This window comes from Geotrypetes seraphini, chromosome 1, assembly GCF_902459505.1.
Source record: "Geotrypetes seraphini chromosome 1, aGeoSer1.1, whole genome shotgun sequence".
Taxonomy (NCBI): domain Eukaryota; kingdom Metazoa; phylum Chordata; class Amphibia; order Gymnophiona; family Dermophiidae; genus Geotrypetes; species Geotrypetes seraphini.
This window is the reverse complement of record NC_047084.1, coordinates 266,201,183-266,217,717: the sequence shown is the minus strand read 5'-3', so window position 1 is coordinate 266,217,717 and position 16,535 is coordinate 266,201,183. Positions and strand designations below refer to the sequence as shown.

Genomic DNA, 16,535 nt, shown 5'->3' with positions numbered 1-16,535 from the left:
GGCTGTCTGACTGATATTTGGGTTGAAGAAAAATGACCATATTAGTCCTTACTACCGACTGCTGCATTGGCTCCTGGTGGAGGCACGAGTACTATTCAAATTTTCTTGAATCTGTTTTAAACTGGTTTGAGGATTTGCCCCAAATTACCTTTTATCTCATTTTGTGTTATACAGTCCAACGAGGATAACCAGGAATTCCAATTTATTTGCTTATCCAAAAATGATTGGCTGCAGATACAAGACTTTTTTGGATAGAACCCTTGCATTTCAAGCAAGTAAGCAGCAGTCCTGGTAGGGCAATTATATTGGTGGAGTTACGGTATGTTGTCTTATGGTGCATTTTGAAAAGTAATTAAGTCAGCGTTGTTTGATAAATTTATTTCCTAAATGAGGATATTACTGTTAATCAAAATTCTACATTGAATATATTAGGAAAACTGTTGTATTTTAATTATTTGCATTTCGCTGATTGACTTTAATTATTTGTATTTCACTGATTGTCCAGTCTTCTACTATGTAAACCGCCTAGAAATTGTTTGATTATGGTGGTATAGAAGAATAAAGTTATGTTGTTATGCTATGCTCTACATGTGGTTTATTAAATAAACTTGGAAACTTCTACACTATAGGACTCATGCTGTAGGAATCCAAGTTTCCAAGTTTATTTATCATTTGATATACCATCTATCAAGCAATAGCTAAACAGTTTACAATAGGCATAATATAAGAAAAATATGGTAAAGTAAAAAAAAAAAAAACCCAACACAAAAGAAATTAAAAACAATATCAGGTATGATATAATAAAAAGGGTTAAGAACAGATAGGGTCATGGAAGAGAACATTAGGAAATATAATTACATCGAGATACAAATAAAATAAAAGTGATGGGGGGTGGAAAGTCATAAAAGAGAGGGTGGGGTTGCTTCTTAGGAAGTGTTTGTAGTTCTCAACTAAAGTGTTCATCCATGTTTGAGGAGGAAGTGAGATCTCAGATTCCGTATGCATCCCTGAAGAGAAAAGTTTTAGCTTTGGAATGGAATTTTTGCAGCGAGGGTTCTAACTTAATATCCAGTGATAGAGTATTCCAAAGCGAGGGTGCGATAACCGAGAAAATGGCCTTTCGGGTGGTATCATAGAATAGGGGGTAGCTAGTAAGTTTTGATTATTGGATCTTAGTGTTCTAATCTAGAGGAAGAATAAGGAATCAAATGTTTATCGATAAATGCTGGAATGTGAGTTTGTTTAGTTTTGTAAATGAGGAGAAGTATTTTAAAGGTGATGTGATGCATTATAGGTAGCCAATGGGCATCAGAAAGGAAGGGGAGGTAATGTGATTGAATTTCTTAGCTTTGTAGATAAGTTTGATTGCTGTATTTTTCAGAATTTGAAGTCGTCGAATTTCTATTTGTGTTATGCCTTGGTAGAGTGAGTTACAGTAGTCTATAGGTGATATTACTAAAAAGTGGATAAGTATGTTAACAGATGGGGGATCCAAAAATGATATGATTGAGCGTATGAGTTTTAGTCTGAAGAAGCATTTCTGAACAACTGAACTGATCTGTTCATGAAAGATTAAATTTTTGTACCCAAAACTTTAATTTTTGAATCCATTTGAATCAGTATGGTATCTATGCTCATTGGTAGGGTAAAGTCTTCCTTTTCTGAGGTTGGGAAAAGTATGCCTTTGGTTTTGGTGATATTAAATACTAGCATGTCTTCATGTAGCTAGGTGCTGATTTTTGTCAGCTTGGTATTTATTTCTTGACTTTTGTCTGTGACTTGTAAATTGAGGGGGTGAAGTAGTTGGATGTCATCAGCATAGGCGAATACCATGAATCCTATTTATTGAGGGAGTTTTAGTAATGGGGCTATGAAGATATTGAAAAACAACGGTGATAGTATGGAGCCTTGAGGGACTCCATGATTTTGGAGAGAGAAGGGACTCATGTAAACAGGCACATATGTGGTCGGGCCCAGGGAACTGCCTCCAAAGAGGCCGCCATGGACCCCAGAACCTGAAGATACAGCCAGGCCATGGGAGCTAGACAGTCCAGGAGAGCTCTGATCTGCTGTTGTAGTTTCTGTCTACATGCCTTGGGAAGAAACACCTGACCTTTCTTGGTATTGAAGAGAAGCCCCAAATACTCCAAGGACTGGGAGGGTGTCAAGATGCTCTTCCTGAAGTTGATAATCCACCCCAACGCCTGCAACTGAGACATTACCGTCTCCACTGCACTTTTGCACTCCAAACGAGATGGAGCTCAAATCAACCAGTTGTCCAGGTAAGGATGGACCTGGATCCCCTGCAGGCAGAAAAAGGCTACCACAACTACAATCACCTTGGTGAAAGTGTGGTGCACCATCGCGAGGCCAAAGGGCAAAGCTGTGAACTGGAAATTCTGTTGCAGAACATGGAAACACAGAAACCTTTGATGCTCCAGAAAGATTGGAATATGAAGGCAAGACTCTGTGAGATCCAAAGATGCCAGAAACTCTCCAGGAGAGACAGCTGCTATGACTGTGCGCACTGTTTCCATATGGAAATGAGAAATCCGCAAGAAGCGGTTGACTGATTTGAGATCCAGAATGGGTCGCCAGTCTTCTGAGTCTTTCTTTGGCACGATGAAGTATAATGAGTATCTGCCTAAGCCCGATTCTTGCTTAGGAACAGGCCCAGTAGCCTTAGGCCCCTCCTGTGGGCGGGGCCTTAGGCACATGGGGCCAACCCAGCCCACAGGAGGGGCCTAAGGCAACTGGGTCAATTCCAGTTGGCCCAGGCACCTAAACCTCCTGTATATCTGTATATATCTCAAACCTATTTTTTTTTAATGCGCCATTTATGTATAGTTTTGTACAGTATATGTTAGGTTTGTTTTTTTATATATTCTCCTTTTAACTGAGTACTTGTTATTTATTTATTAATTAATTAATTATTATTTTATTTTTTTGTGTATAAGGTTCAGTTGATTCCTGATGAAGGCAGACCAACTGAAGCATGGCCATGTTGAGTCTTTCATTAACACCTTCAATGCCTGACTGTGAATAAAGACTATACAAGGCTGCCCTTAGCCAAATGTAGTGTCTTCAAGAGCCTGATGCTAGCGTTCAAATCCTTGCACGACATGGCGCCAGGGTACATAACAACCAAGCTTCTTCCGTACGTGACAAACAGGTTCCTCCACTCCTAGGATGAAATATGCCTCAAAATGCTCCTTGGTTGTGTCTTTCAACTGCAAACCACCAAACGATGTTCCTACACCCACCTCATACCAAGCCATTGGAATCAACTGTACCCATAGATCAGATCCCTTAAAGGACTCCTTAAATTTAGGACAGCAATAAAAACATACCTCTTCACTTAACTCTTCTGCCCACGCAAAGAAATGTATATTGGTACTAGATCCAGTGGCATAGTATTTTATTTATTTATTTATTTGGATTTTTATCCCGTCCTCCCAGTAGCTCAGAATGGTTTACAAATGAACATACACAGTGGAGAGTAACTAGACATATAAGAATATAACAGGTTTAGTGATTGGACTTATAGATTGTGGAGAGAATTAAATACAGGGAGAATACAGCAGAATGAGAGAAGGGGGAAATACAGTAGTTTAGTTTAAGGAAAGTTATATGTGTTTAGGTACAATTTGTCAGTGGAGAGAGTAAGAGAGGATTATACTGGAGTTTGGGGAGGTGATAGGAGAGAGGATGGGTGGGGCGTAAGGGGGGGAGAAGATGGAGGAGACCTTTAGTTGAAGAGGAGGGTCTTTACCGATTTACGGAATGTTAATAATGAGTTCTGTTGTCTGAGTTGGGGGGGGAGTTGGTTCCAGAGGTGTGGAATGAAGTGGCTGTAGGATCGTTTGTGGGCAGTTTCTATGAGCAGGGATCTTCCGGGGGGGGGGGGGGGGGGGGGTGAGCAGCACCCCCGCCATGTGTGCACCCCATTCCCTTTCCCCATACCTTTTTAACTTCTCCGGTGTGAGAAGCATGCCCACATCGGTGTCAACTTGGGTCCTGGAATTGAAGTCAGAGAGAGCGCCAATGCCGACGCAGGAAGTATCCTTGTGCCGGGGAAGTAAAAATGGTATGGGGGAAGGCAAGGAATGCACATGCACAACAAGGAGAAGAGCAGGAGACAGAGAGGAAGAGGGGTGCCACGCCCGGGTGGACTGCCCCCCCCCGCACTCCCCTTACTAACGTGTTTCTCCGAAAATAAGACCTACCCCGTAAATAAGCTCTAGCATGATTTTCAGGGTAGGTCTTAATATAAGCCCTACCCCCGAAAATAAGCCTTAGTCGTAGGCAGCCGCACTTCCCCTTGCCCCGCCGCGTAGCCAACCCGCCGAACCCCCGCTGACCCTCCATCCTTCCCAACTGATCCCCGCCAACTGCAACCATAAATACCTTGCTGCAGAGGAGCATCAGGCGAACAGCACTCAGAGGCTGCTTCACGGCCTTCTCACTGGGGCCGTCTGTGTGCTGATGACATCATCAGTACACAGAAGGCCCCAGCACCAAATGAATATAAGACACTGTCTTATTTTCAGGGAAACATAACAACAAATTTCTAAACCGCATAACCGTAAGTTCTATGCGGTTTAAAAAAGATTATACTAGGGAAGAGAAAACAAATAGATTTTAAGAAGAATACAGAGATAACTAGTTTGTCAGAAATTTAGAAAAGAGATAAGTTTTCAGCAACTTTCTAAAGGGCTCATATGAAATGGAACTCGCTAAGAGTAATCGGAAATCTTTGTCATGATATGCTGCCTGATAAGCAAGGGTATGTTCATGATATTTCTTACTTTTGCAGCCCTTAACCGAAGGAAACGCAAACAGAGCATGTGATTTCTATTATTCTTCTGTGATAGAATATCAAATCTGTCAACCAGATATCATGGGGAAACACGGTACGTCACTGACTAGATCCTTGGTATGTGTCATAAGGATAAAAACTTGTATTGAAAAATCTTGCACTGTAACTATGGCAAATTGTAACCTATATATTATGTATATTGGTATTAGATCACTAGTATTTGGTGAGTTATAAAATTTCCGCCTATTCCCCTCACATTTAGATACAGGTTAAATCCTGACTCTTCCATAGGATGACCTGAAGCAAAATGCAGATATAGCAAGCATCTGTTCTCTTCTGTCTTTTAGTGCTGTTCTGAGATGTGGGTTACATCATAGCTACAGGCCTTTTTGTCTCCCACTAAATACCTTTTCCTGGATTAGCATTCGCTCTCTTTCCGTCTTCTCAGTTTTAAATCTGAGCCCTGCAGTGCAGCGCTCTGTTGCCATGGGAGCTCACCATGGCAATAACAGAGGTTAAAGAGAAGGGGCGTGAGTCTGCCGTGCTGCCAGCCAACAGCGGCCATTTCAAAGATCAGCACAAAGCCTTGAGAGGGATACCAGAGAGGGAGATCGGCTATCCTTCAAAAGGCCTTTGCATCGGTGGGTGAGGTAAGTCTTTTTTTTTTCTTTATCTTCCCCCCCCCCCCCCATTTATTTCTCGGTGATGCATCGTGTATTTTCAATGATGTGATGATGCAGTAGGGATGAAGCAGCCAGACACCCAAATACACAGCAAGGCTGCACTTGTGTCCACATCCCACAGTATATTGCATGCCCTTGGTATACTAGAAAACATTTAATTTAATTTTTTTGTTGTTGTTTAATGGAGGGTTTGGAAGCATTGGCTTCAAGAGGTGTGGGATGCACTGGCAAACTCTGGAAGAGCATCTGTTTGATTTTTTTTTTTTCCCTACATATTGGGAGGCAAACACTGCCAGCAAGCCTGTAATGCAGGAACACAAATGCCTTTTTTAAGCACTGGCAAAGAGCAGTTTATTATTAGCACAACTTATTTGCTCTGACAGAAGCCACAGAGGCTGGCATATATTAAAGAATGGGTGTGTGCCAGATCTTTCTTCTGGCACAGTCGGGGGTTGTTGAAAAATTAGTTGTCTGTATGCACACATATAATTTGTCTTCTGGTATAATGCATCTCAGGGAGAGTGGTGAACTCCTGCAATCCTTTCTTTGGAATTAATTGTTTTATTGCATCTTGGAAGATGCTTGTTTGATGGGTTTGTAGAATTTATCTATAGCTTAAAAACTCTTCTTGGCTAAGAAAATATATTGCTGATTTCTGACCTTGGCTTTTATGAACCTGACAGTGTTACTTCTCTAGAATACTAATCACCAATTATTGTAGATGATACACAGATTGTTATCAGACAGCTAATTACAGATTGAACAAATCTGACTGTGCTAGTAATACATGTTACGTGCAATCATCATAACATGATACTATAATAGATGATGGCAATAAAAACCAACATTTGGCCATGTATCACTTTCCAAGCATAAGGACCAACCTCTTGCTTAGATTACTGCAACTCGCTACTCTCAGGTCTTTTGCACAGGCATCTTTCTCCCCTTCAGTTCATGCAGAATTTGGCTGCACAACTCATATTCCATGAGAGCCGCTATACTCACGTTACCCATCTCCTAAAGTCACTTCATTGTCTTCCCATCCATTTCCAAATACAATTCAAATTCCTCTTACTGACCTACAAATGCCAAAACTCCAGACTCTGTCCCTTCTATCTTTCTGCGTCTTATGCCTGGAACAAACTGCTCAAATCCCTACAGCAGGCTCCGTCTCTGGCAGTGTTCAAGTCCAAGTTAAAAGTCCACCTCTTTGAAACTGCTTTGAACTCCTAAATCCTCTCACCTTAGGTTCTGCATCCCTAACCCTATAGGTCAGTGGTCTCAAACTCACGGCCCTCCAGGTACTATTTTGAGGCCCTTGGTATGTTTATCATAATCATAAAAAGTAAGATAAAACAGTTTCTTGATCATATGTCTCTTTAGCTATAAATTACAATATTATTATTAAGAGTTAGCCAAAAGGAAAGATTTATAAACTAGAAAGAGTTTTACCTCATGCAAAATTGTCATTTCTTTAATAAGACATTAACTATTTTTTCTGAGGCCCTCCAAGTACCTACAAATCCAAAATGTGGCCCTGTAAAGGGTTTGAGTTTGAGACCACTGCTATAGGTCATGTCTGTCTATCCAAGTTTGATTGTAAGCTCTTCCGAGCAGTGACCATCTATTAAATGTCAAAATGTACAGCGCTGCGTACACCTTTCAGTGCTATAGATATGATAAATAGTAGTAATAGTAATTGATGGCAGGAAAAAAAAACCCATTAGGCCATGTACCACTTATCAAAACAATTGGTTGTGCTAAACGCAACACAATTACCCCTCCCTTGAAACAGTGAAGGAGTTTCTTCAACAACAGGACTGGTAGCCTTGACCCTCAGGTTAAACTCCCATTAGTTGTCATGGTTGTAGAGAGTCCACTGTTTGTTTTTATTGTACTTCACTCTGGGATGAGTACCACCCCCTCAGTCTTACTTTCTACTAGCGAGGAGTAGGGAGCCTCTCTGTTCTGCTCTGTTCTGTTGTGCAATAGGTGAGACATTCTAGCCAAGTGGGTAGTGTCCCCATGGCCGCATGTCATCTGCAGAAGGAATCCAGTTCAGATTTTTTTCTCTGCGCCTCCTCTGTACTTCACTGAGTTCCTTAGCTCCACCTACAGTTTTTTCCTTTGTGCCTGCGGGAGTGTGTTCATTCTGTTCTCCACATTTTATTATTTTATTTGGTGTTTTTAGTCCTTTTTGGGGATTTTTGTGCTTGGAGCATTTCTTCAGCTTTTCCTGTGTTGAGAACACACAGACTTATGTCTGTAGCAGACAGGCCAATCCCAGTGGGTACCTGTTAGCCTGCCTGCTTCGTTTTCATTGGAGCTCAGTGCTGTCCCTGAAGTTGTCTCACCTGTTAAGCAAGGGTTGCCCGCAGGCTATTATGCGCCCTTAGGAGGCTTGACGGTGTCTCACAGGGTGCCGACTGCATCTTCTCACCTCCTCCTATCCTGGTATATGTCCATCGATCCGCAGGGGTGGAGGTGCAGTCAGGCATGGGGTCTGACTGGCAGCCCAAAGATCAACATTGCAGAGGCATTCTCAGCATAAGGCAGCGATTCTCTGATCCAGCTACTGTAAGAGAGCTGAGGCAGGCTACAGGACAGATCCATAAACAGGTCGCAGTGGTGGCTCCAGAAGAGTTCCTTGACTCTCTGGATTCATGGGGGCATACTTGCATATTCTGATCTTTCCAGCACATCACAGATACTTGCGGTTTCATGTTTTACACAACCATTACCAGTTTTTGGCTCTGCCATTTGGACTAGTGACGGCTCCTCATACCTTCTTATTCTTATTCGTAGCGGCTTATTTCAGTAAGATAGGTCTGCAAGTACACCTTGTATTGGATGACTGGCTAATCAGACCTCCCTCGTTGGCTGAGGGTCTATACACAGTGGATAAGGTGATCCAGGCGATGCTAGAGGACCTTGGTTGGTTTGTGCATTACAAAAAGGGCAGTCTCTCATCCATGCAGTCTTTGGAGTACCTGGGTATTCTCTTCGACATGGCTGTGGGCTGCGTCTGTCTTCCAGGAGCATGCAGACAGAATCTGCTTTCCCAGATTTCTTCACTTCTCCAGTTCCTACGGTGTGGGATTATCTTCAGGTTCTTGGATCCATGGCTGCCACATTGGATCTGGTTCCTTGGGCGAGAGCATGCATGCATCCTTTCCAGCATGTCTTACTTTCTCGCTAGGCTCTGCACAGAGATGTGTTATAGACCAGTCTTACGTGGACTCTGGAGGCTTGGGCCAGCATGATTGGTGGTTTCTCCTGCAATCACTATACAAGGGCATATCCCTGCAGATTGCCTCCTGGGTCATGGTGCTGACAGATGCCAACCTTCTGGGGAGTCCACTGCACTTGGCATCCCCTTCAGGGATATTTGATACCCTCTCAGTGGAAATGGTCGATCAACCAGTTGGAGCTCAGAGCCATTCGGCTGGCTCTAATGTGCTTGCAGAAGACTCTGGAGGGCCAAGCAAGACAGTCTTCTCTGACAATGTAATGGCAGTAGCACTGCCAGGGAAGTGCCAGGAGCAACTTTCTGGCTTAGGAGGTCCACCTTCTCTTTCTGTGGGCGGAACACCACCTCCAGGTGCTCTCAGCAGTGGATGTGGCGGGAGTCGACATTGTTCAGGCCGACTTCCTCAGCAGACAGCCCTTGTATCAGGGTGAGGTGGTGCTGGCACCGGCGGCATTCTGAACCATTGTGCGGTGCTAAGATCAGTTCCGCTTCAACCTCATGTCCAAGGCAAAGAACATGAAAGCAGATCAATTCTTTAGTTAAAGGTCTGAGCTCGGAAGCGAGGGTTTTGACACTGTGGTCTCAGGGAATCCTCCTGTATGTCTTTCCTTCCTGGCCCAAGATAGGCCGAGTTGGCAGATTGTGGACCATCCGGGCTGTATCATTCTAGTGGCTCCAGACTGATCTGATGCATCTTAGTTAGGGTCGTAACCTTCGGTTGAGTGGCCATCCTGACCCACTTATGCAGAACTCGGGTCACTTTGCTCTTATGGCATGGCTCTTGAGTGTGCAGTTTTAGACCACAAGGGCTCTTCTGATATGGTCCTTAGCACTTTTCTCATCTCTAAGAAGTTGACTACTGTATCTTCTTAAGCTATGGCATGGAAGACTTTCCAGCCTTGGTTAGCTCAGGACCAAGCGGAGCTGTATTCCGCTCCACTTTCGGTTGTGCTGGCTTTTTTCTAGGCTGGTCTTGATCACGGTCTCATTGCGACATCTCTTTGGGTCTAAGTGGCTGAGTTCTCTTGTTTTCGAGCCCGGGGTCGTCCTTTGTCTTTGGTGTTTCACCCTGACGGCCAGATTTCTGTAAGGGGCTCTTTGCATTAGACCATCAATTACTCTGCTGTTCCCTTCATGGGATCGCAACCTGGTGCTGTCTAGTCTTTCCAAGACTCCCTTTGAGCCCCTTAGGGATGCTTCCATCTTGGACTTGACACTCAAAATGGTCTTTCTGGTCGCTATTCCATCAGCAAGGCATGTCTCTGAACTCCAGGCTCTTTCTTGTAGTGAAGCATGGTCCCTTTTTAAGGACACGGTCACCGAGGCACAAAATCTATATATACCACATATCAACAAGGGATCCAAGAGGAAAAAGAACAAGGAACTGGTGTGGCTCATTGTAGCGGTGAAGGAAGCAATCAGAGACAAGACTTTGTTTAAGGAATGGAAAAGGTCAAAAATGGATGAAAACTGGAAAAAGCACAAACAGCATCAAAGAAGGTCCCACAAGGCGGTAAGAGGGGCCAAAAGAGACTACGAGGAACAAAATAGCCAAAGAGGCGAAAAACTTCAAGCTGTTCTTTTGATATATTAAGGGGAAACGATCCGCGAAGGAAGCGGTGGGGCCGTTGGATGACCATGGAATAAAGGGAGTGCTAAAGGAGGACAAAGCCATCGCCGACAAACTGAACACATTTTATTCATCTGTATTTACTGAAGAGGATATACACAACATACTGGAAGCTGACAGGCTATAAGTGGGAAACGAAGACGGGAAACTGACAGGGTTGCTGGTTAGTCTAGAAGAGGAATGCAGGCAGATTGATAGGCTTAAAAATGATAAATCCCCGGGACCGGATGGCATCCATTCGATGGTAATCAAGGAACTGAAAGGGACTATAGCTGAACTGCTTCAACTGATAGCCAATCTGTTGATCAAATCGGGAAGGATTCCGGAAGACTGGAAAGTGGCGAATGTTACGCTGATCTTCAAGAAAGGTTTGAGAGGAGACCTGGGAAACTACAAACTGGTGAATCTGACCTCGGTACCGAGAAAAATGGTAGAGGCGCTGATAAAGGACCGCATCATTGATCACCTTGACGGACACAATCTGATGAGGACCAGCCAGCATGGCTTCAGCAAGGGGCGATCTTGCTTGACAAACTTGTTGCACTTCTTTGAGGGATTAAACAGGCAGATAGACAAGGGTGAGCCAGTCAACATTGTATATCTGGATTTTCAGAAGGCGTTTGACAAGGTCCCGCATGATCAACTACTATGAAAAATTGCGAACCATGGAATCGAGGGTGACATACTCATGTGGATAAAAAACTGGTTGGCGGATAGGAAACAGAGAGTGGGGGTAAATGGACAATACTCGGACTGGAAAAGCCCTGCAACAATGATAAAACAACTACAGACAATTCAAAACACTGCACTCAGATTAATCTACTCACTGAGAAAATTTGACCACGTCACCGCGGCCTACCTGGACTCACACTGGTTACCAATACAAGCACGAATTCAATTCAAACTATACTGTCTATTATTCAAAGCAATAAATGGCATAGCCCCCAATTACCTAAACAACCGCCTGTACCAAAATGCCACCACTAGGCAAAGAAGAAATAAGACCCCTTTTACCTACCCCCCACTCAAAGGCACCCAGCGCAAGAAGATATTTGACAGTATGCTGGTGACGAATGCAGCGAAACTGGACCACACTATCTCCAACCTGCTGATAACAACAAACGACTACAAATATTTTCGCAAAGAAATCAAAACCCACCTATTCAAAAAATTTATACAGATGGCTTAACCCCAAACAGACCCCCCTCAACGCAATTCCCCCCTCCTCCCCCCTTCACCAGTTCCCTTCTCTTTAGCCTCAAGCATGTCAACTGCTTCCCTAACGGTATATATACTGGATCTGCACTATTTCCTATTTTGTAGCTCTTGAAATATACAGCTCCATTATTCTTGTAACTTCTCCTGGAAATGACCAGAATTCTCTCTGTAATTATCCTGGAAATGTCCAGTTGTCTCTTTTGTAATCCTCCCAGAACTGCAAGGTTGAGGCGGAATAGAAATCAGTAATGTAATGTAATGTAAAAGCATCACAAGCAGAGTGCCGCAGGGTTCGGTGCTTGGACCCTTGCTCTTCAACATATTTATAAACGACCTATAAATTGGTACGACAAGCGAGGTGATTAAATTTGCAGACGATACAAAGCTATTCAGAGTAGTGAAGACGCAGAAGGATTGTGAAGACCTGCAACAGGACATAAACATGCTTAAGAAATGGGCTGCGACATGGCAAATGAGGTTTAACGTGGATAAGTGTAAGGTGATGCATGGCGGTAACAAAAATCTTATACACGAATACAGAATGTCCGGAGCGGTTCTTGGTGAGACTGCTAGGAAAGAGACTTAGGAGTACTGGTCGATAAGTCGATGAAGCTATCCGCGCAATATGCGGTGGCAGCGAAGAGGGCGAACAGAATGCTAGGAATGATTAAGGGGATCACGAACAAATCGAAGAAGGTTATCATGCCGCTGTACCGAGCCATGGTACGCCCTCACCTGGAATATTGCGTCCAGCACTGTTCGCCGTAAAAGAAGAAGACACAGTACTACTCGAAAGGGTCCAGAGAAGAGCAACTAAAATGGTTAAGGGGCTGGAGGAGTTGCCATACAGCGAGAGATTAGAGAAACTGGGCCTCTTCTCCCTCGAAAAGAGGAGACTGAGAGGGGACATGATAGAAACATTCAAGATACTGAAGGGAATAGACTTAGTAGATAAAGACAGGTTGTTCACCCTTTCCAAGGTAAGAAGAACGAGAGGGCTCTCTCTAAAGTTAAAAGGGGATAGATTCCGTACAAACGTAAGGAAGTTCTTCACCCAGAGAGTGGTGGAAAACTGGAATGCTCTTCCAGAGGTTGTTATAGGGGAAAACACCCTCCAGGGATTCAAGACAAGGTTGGACAAGTTCCTGCTGAACCGGAACGTACGCAGGATTGATCTCAGTTTAGGCTCTGACCTTTGACCTGGATGCCGCTGTGGGAGCGGACGCTGGGCGCGATGGACCACTGGTCTGACCCAGCAGTGGCAATTCTTATGTTCTTAACAATTTCTCCAGATCTCGGAGATGAGGATTTCCTTGCGCACAGTTCCTTTCTTTCTGCTACAGAATAGTGTATATCCAGAATATTGCCATTTATGCACATATGTGATCACCTATACATCTGAAGGGTAGTTCTATAACTAGGCACTCACAGATTCATGCCTGTTGTATGCATGAATTCACAAAATAAATGCATGAGGGGTATATACATGAACAGAGCATGAGTGGTGGGAGCTCTCACATGTGTAACTTATGGAATATTGTAAGTTGCATGTGTTCATTCACATTAATATGGCTACAATTATGCCAACTCTATGGCTGGTGTAAATGTTTGTCTATAAATGCCAGGCACTGCTAGATATTGGGTTACACTAGTATACTATAACACCAGGCATCCAGGAGTCATTTATATGCTCCTATCACAATTATCTGGACACATACTGTAACTGGAGTTATAGTATTATAAAACTGCCCCCATAAATGACTAGTATACTGGAATTTAGATGCATTCTTGTCACCTAAACCTAGGTATCCCCACCTCCTTGACGTTACTTCTTTACCAATGCTGTATACCAGGGGTGCCCAAAACATCAATCGCAAAGGCAACGTCGATAGATCGCAGAGCCAGTGTTCTCCCTAGCGTCTTTTGTCACTGTCTCACCTTTAAAGTAATTACAGCAGCCTGCAGAGTGAACCTAGCAGGCTGCCATCAGCCTCCACAGCACATTCCCTCTGCCGCGGTCCTGCCCCTGACGTCAGAGGAGGTGCGGGACTGCAGCAGAGGGAATGTGCTACAGAGACCGACGGTAGCCTGCTAGGTTTGCTCTGCAGGCTGCCATAATTAACTTTAAACTGTGGTAGTTAGGCCCAGAGGGAAGAACGGAGGCGAGAACTGACAGTTGCAATCCTGCTGGATGATCCAGTCTGAGGACCTGACAGTCACTGTGTGCAGGAAGCAGCAGAGATAAGATCCCGCCCGTTGGGGTAAGGCTATGCCCGTCGTGAGGGCCCCGTCGGGATGGGGGTTGCCTTAGAGATGCTGAATCGGGGGGTGGGGGGGGGAGAGAAAAAAGGACCTTGAGGAGGGAAGGTAAAGCAGACTTGAACCAAAAGGGAGGGGGAAGACAGGGCAGATGCTGGACTAGAGGGAGTAGAGAGGGGAAACACCCTGAACCGAGGAGAGAGAGATGACAGGCACTGGGGAGGGGGAAGACAAAGAGAGTGAAAGAGACAGAAAGACCTGGACCAAAGGTGGGAGGACTCAAAATGTTAGCAGAAGTAAGAGAGAGGGAGAAACCTGAAACAAAGGGGAGGCAGAAGAGAGGGGGGCAGATATTGGACTATGAGAGGTGCAGACAGAAGAGACAGAGGGGGAGAGACCCTGAGGAAGAACAGAGAGATTCAAGATCATAACAGAGGAGGGAGAGAGAGGGAGACATGTTGCCAAAAGGGGTGGAGGAGGGAGGAAGAAAAGTTGGATTCCTGGAGGGACAGAGAGATATGTTGGTTGGGGAATGGAACGAGGTCTGGAGGACAGAAGAGGTGCACTCAGTATATATATAAATAAATATGGGGGTCTTTTACTAAGGCACGCTAGCCGATTTAGCGCTCGCTAATCCATAGAATATAATGGGCGCATTAGTACTTAGCGCATGCTAGCCTTAGTAAAAGAGGGGGTATATGTTTAGGATTTTTATTGTTGGTAGATCATTGTGACTTGGTTATTTTAAAAGTAGCTCGCAAGCCAAAAAAGTGTGGGCCCCCAGCTGTATATCATTTAAAGTTCTAAATTTTTTGTTCTTGCTTCCAGATTTTTAATAGGAGTGACAGTCCATGTTCAGTATAATTAGCTCATCTTTATGGAAATATAGTCCATTCATTTCTCTAAATTTTGATTTTTTTTAGAGACTGTGCCATCAAATGTAACAAATGAATATATATGGAAACCAAAGAACCAATGAGATCTCTCAGAGCAAGGAGGATCACTATCACACCTACATCCAATTGTAGCCTTCTGAATCTGCTAATAAAAAGAGAGCGTACAAAAACAGCAAAAATATTTTCCATCTGTGAGTGAAGAAATCTCCCATCCTGCCATTTCCTGAATCTTCCAAAGGATAACATTAATGCTGGGTTTTACTAAATGGCAGTAAAGGTTTTTACTGTGGGCCAGCAAGGTAAATGCTCTCATGCTCATAGAATTCTTTGCCGGCCTGCAGTAGAAATCTCTGCTGCCTTTTCGTAAAAGGAGCCCTAAGTAAACAACTAAAAGATTGTATGGAAGTCAGCTAGTGGCACCTGAAATCCAAACAGAAGCAACCCTCTTTAAATCTTCTCTAGTCTTAGTTAAAACCACAGGTTTTTGTTTTTTTTGGAGATTAGGAAATTTCCATGTCATAAACTATTTTTGCCTTCTCAGGCTGAATGTCTAATGACATGTTTTTTCTATATTTATTTTATTTAAAATATTTATAGACTGCATTATCCCATACTTCTAAACAGGGTGCAAATCATTAATACATACACAATAAAACAATACACAAGACAAGACATACAAAAAAAAAAACCAAAAAACCCATCCAAATATTACATACTGCTTTGGATATCTAATACAGTACTTAAATAAATCATGTAATCATTAATCACATACAGTAGGAATATATCTAATGCTTAAGTGCAATACACTTGAGTGAATAATAATGTTTTTAGCTGCTTACAAAAATGTAACACATAAATCAAAAGGCAGTTCATTCCATCTCTTTGCTCCTTCAATCTGAAACATTGACTCTCTATACATAAATAATCTAACTTGTCTAAAAGAAAAAATATCCAACAATTGTTATTGTTGGAACCACCACTAACAAAGCTTGTGATCTGCAATGTACTGAGTATATCTCCTACTGTGAAAAAAATTATAGGGAGAACATCCTGATCCAGAATCACACCCTGTGCGAAATGTCCCCTTGTAACTTAGTAACAGTAATAGTAAAGATCTGTGTGGTTCATCCAGTCTTCCCAACAGTCACATTAATTAAAGCAATGTTTAACTAACAATCCAGAAATATTGTTGCTGTTTTCCGGATCTCACCACGTCTGGGTAGGTAGAACCAACATTTCAACCATCATACTGTGGCTTTCTTCAGGGTACCCTACCCAGATGCAGCAAGTCCCGGACAACAGCAACGATCATGACACCAGCCGCGGAAGTCCAAGAGAACAATCCAGTAATTACTGTATTCATTTTACTTGCTAAGTTCCACTATAAGATGTCAACCCCCCCCCCCCCCCACGGGATAGGTAAGACCTGTACTCAATTGATGTGAAGGTGGTATAAAATATGCACATTTGCTTGTGATCCAGGATACAGACTGTAGAAGTCATGTCTGACATCGGTTACCTTGCCCCCACTGCTGGAGTTGCCGTCAAAGCTAACTCCAGCCCATTCTGATCTGTCTTGCTCACTATGCTGCAACCAAGCAGGGGAAACAATGAATAGGGAGCAATTTTTGCACATCTTTCTCTCTTATGCTACTCACACAGCCTTCGGAATGGCCCTGGTAACATGTGATCAGGTGTGTGAACCAGTCTAATATTTTTGCAAGGTCTTCCAACATACACACATTCCCCCCCATACGAGGGGGGTGTTGAAAAGTTCTCA

General features: G+C 43.4%; 1 protein-coding gene across 1 annotated transcript in view; it reads left to right on the top strand.

Moving 5' to 3' along the window:
* The first annotated feature begins 5,357 nt into the window (after window positions 1-5,357).
* C1H4orf48 (chromosome 1 C4orf48 homolog) overlaps window positions 5,358-16,535 on the top strand; it is a 63,297-nt gene continuing 52,119 nt past the window's right edge. Inside the window, exon 1 of the mRNA XM_033931674.1 lies at window positions 5,358-5,469. The gene's annotated coding sequence lies outside the window, so the exon portion shown is untranslated. The remainder of the gene's footprint in view (window positions 5,470-16,535) is intronic.